General features: G+C 33.5%; 1 non-coding gene across 1 annotated transcript; it reads left to right on the plus strand.

Moving 5' to 3' along the window:
- The first annotated feature begins 2920 nt into the window (after positions 1–2920).
- On the plus strand, positions 2921–3026 carry LOC148764113 (small nucleolar RNA R71). The gene has a single exon (XR_016024928.1). It is a non-coding gene; the product is annotated as a small nucleolar RNA R71 (small nucleolar RNA).
- Positions 3027–3605: the final 579 nt, after the last annotated feature.

Consider the following 3605-nt stretch of genomic DNA (forward strand, 5'->3'; position numbering starts at 1 on the left):
ACTTCGAAATGTACTGAAATCTCATTATTTCTACCTTTCAACCTAAAATAACACTAATATTGATCAATATTAACCAAATGGGGCAAAAATTGTTTTAAAAAAATTTTTGTTTAGTCCTCTAGTGGCAAAATTACCATTTTGCCCTTGTGCTCCATAAATACCGAGAATCATAAATTTTCACTGCTAAACATCATTTTATACTCCAATAATCATAATTATATTTCATATAATTATTCTTGGTCAAATGTGATCAAATCTTGGCTAAAAATCTCCATTTTATCATCAAATGGTAAAATGACCGTTTTGTCCCTAATTGGTCAATTTTCTGATGGACTCCAAACTGGACCTTGAACTCCAAATCACTATTCTAAGCCATTCTGTTGGTTTTAAAATTTTTAAATTCCTCTTAGAATTTCTATTTGAACTAGTTCAAGACTCGATTTAACTTAGTTGTACCACTCGGTACAATACCGTCTTTTAATCGAGCTTAACAGGGTCTCACAAAAATACTCCCCTGATGGTTGAATGAATTTGGAGAAACTTTAATCCTCTTCCTCATCATCATCCTCTGCTTCATTGACACCCATAGAATAACAAGGTAGTGGTAGGGTTAATGGGATTATAGAAAGAATTAGTGAGAAAAGTGTAGAGAAGTCTAAAAAAGATGGGAGGTTTAGGGTTTATGTGAGGTGGGGGGTTTAAATAAGGGGGAGGGAAACTTAAAAAGAGAAAAGGGAAGAGGGGGTTTCAAGGGGCGTAGGGTTGTGACGTAGGGTCTTTTGAGCTACGGCACGTGTGGATGCCAAGTCAAGAGGCCGTGACCTACCCCTCTTTTTTAGGCTTAAATGTACCTACAAAATAAAAGAAATTAATTAGCAAATTTTTAGTAATGGAAAATAAATAAATGAAAATAACTTAGAGTAAGTAAATTAAGTTAAAATGTTTGGCTTGCCTTTTAAGAAGCGCTTCTTTATAGTCATTAGCTTGACTATGGCACCTCTTTCTAGACTACTTTATAAGGCTTGAGGCTTGTTTATTGACCTTGAATGCACTAGTAAGCCCATTATAAATCTTTATAATATCATAAGGATGAATCTTTACCACCTTGAAGGTTTTCCACCAATATGGTTTAAAATTCCATGGCAAAAGATGGAGTTGTGAACCAGAAAATTCTACTCACTGTCCAACCACAAAATCAAGATGACTAGAAGGTAGTGGATTATGCTCTTCATGACATTGCTCAATTCTGATAGGTGGTGGTGGCTCTAACTCAAGATTTGGTGCTTGTTTTATTAAAGGTGTTGGAATAGGCTTACCTTTACCTTTATTGACTAAATGCACTTTATAGCAACTATCTGTATAAGAATACTTAGTTACATTGAACGAATTAAACTTTACTTCCTTCTTTCTAACTTTGAAAGTTTTCTTACAATTCTTCACATCAATGATTGGATCAACTATAGCTAAGAATGGTCATCCCAAAATAAGAGGAATTTTAACATCATCTTCAATCTCAAGCACAAAGAAGACCACTAGTATGTACAAATGCCCAACTTTAACCAAAACATTTTCTATAATCCCAATTGAGTGCTTGATTGCTCTATCTGCTAATTGCAAGGTAACTATAGTGGGTTGTATCTCTTTAAATTCAAGTTTCCTAGTAATGGACAAAGACATCATTGAAACACTAGCAACCAATTCACACAAAGCTTTAGAAATTTTAAAATTACCAATAGTGTAAGGAATAGAAAAACTCTATGCATCTTTAAGCTTTAGTTGAAGCTTATTTTGGATTATAGCACTTCACTCCTTAATAAGTGCAACTATTTCAAAATCTTTCAATTTCCCTTTTTTAGTCAAGATGTCTTTCAAGAATTTAACATAACTTGGCATTTTTGCCAAAGCTTCAGCAAAATGAATATTAATATGCAACTTTCTAAATACCTCCAAAAATCTCTGAAATTGTTTATCAAGTTTTTCTTTTTTAAAACATTGAGAAAAAGGTGGTGGAGGTGTGTGAGTAGTTTTTAATTGTGATTTTTCTTCTTTTGAATTTTCAGCAGATTTTTCAACCATAATTATTTTTCAGCATCTTTTTTAATTTCTTTTTCACCAAAATGAATTGACATTTCAAAATTTAAATCTTTCTCAGTTACTTTTTTTTTTTGCTGTGGAGAGTGATTGCCTTTCAATGTTCTTTACCTTCTCTTCTTGGGTTAGGCTCAATGTCACTAGGTAAAGTACCTTAAGGTCTGTTATTGAGAGCACTAGCATGTTGGACCATTTGTGTCTCAAGATTTTTGATTGATGCTATTTGATTTTGAATGATGGCATCATTTTTTGTTATGTAGGCATCAGCCTTTGCCATTAATTGTATGAACATCTCCTTCATTGAAGGCTTTTTCTCTGGCATAGAAGCTCTAGTTGGAAATCCAAGAGGCAAGTTTGGCTTAGATGTTCATGAAGATCCTTGGTTGTTGCTCCATGAGTAATTAGAATGATTCCTCCAACCAGGATTATAAGTGTTGGAATAGGGACTCTTGTTCTGCTATTTATTTCCAACAAATTTAACAGATTCAGTGTATATGGGGCAATTGTCATTGGAATGTCTTTCTCCATAAAGTTCACAAGTTACATAAGGGCTCTAAACTACATTAACACTTAATTTATCAATTTTTTTATAAAGAAGCGAATTGTGTAATCAAATCATTAATTGATCTAGTTCATGAACTCCAACAACTTCTCTTACACCCAATCTTTCATATGGCCACTGGTAATTATTGAAAGCCATCTTCTCAAGCATATCAGAAGCCTCATCAATGGATTTACTCATAAGTGCACCTCCAGTTGCAGCATCAATGGTGGTTCTAATAGGTCCGAGCAAATCATTATAAACAGTTTAACTTACAACCACCTAGGTAACTTATGATGAGAACACCTTTTTAACAAATCCTTGTGCCTCTCCCAAGCCTCATACAATGATTCAGAATAAAATTGCATAAAAGAGGTGATGTCATCATGCATCTTTACAGTCTTAATACATGAAAAGAATTTTGCTAAGAATTTTTCAGCCAGATCATCCCAACTATTAATGGAACCAACAAGAAGCGAATTTAACAAACTCTTTGCTTTATCTCTCAGTGAGAAAGGGAAAAGCCTCAATCTTATAGCATTATTAGTAACACCATTAGCCTTGAATGTGTCATAAATTTTCAAGAATTCGCAATATGAGCATTAGGATCATCATTACGCAAACCCCCAAACTAAATAGAAGTTTGAATCATCTGAATGATTGCTGGCTTAATTTGAAAGTTGTTGGCTTGAATAGGAGGTCTGTGGATACGAGAGTGGAGTCCTTGTACCAATGAGACAACATATTCCCTGAAAGACTCGGTCTTTTCCCCTTGTTGATTAGCCATTATTTTGCTTTGAGTAAAAACTTATTGATTTTTCCTTTGAAGTTTTTGAAAAGTCTTTTTGATTTTTGGATGAAAATGAACAACTTCCAAATTCAGGTTCTTCACATACAATGACCAAAAGTACTTGAAAATTAAAGAAAAAGTTTGAAGTAAGATTAAGAATGCTTGGTATTAATATTAACAAGA

The sequence above is a fragment of the Theobroma cacao genome, chromosome 2 (assembly GCF_053813885.1).
Source record: "Theobroma cacao isolate CCN51 chromosome 2, ASM5381388v1, whole genome shotgun sequence".
In the NCBI taxonomy this organism is placed as follows: Eukaryota; Viridiplantae; Streptophyta; class Magnoliopsida; order Malvales; family Malvaceae; genus Theobroma; species Theobroma cacao.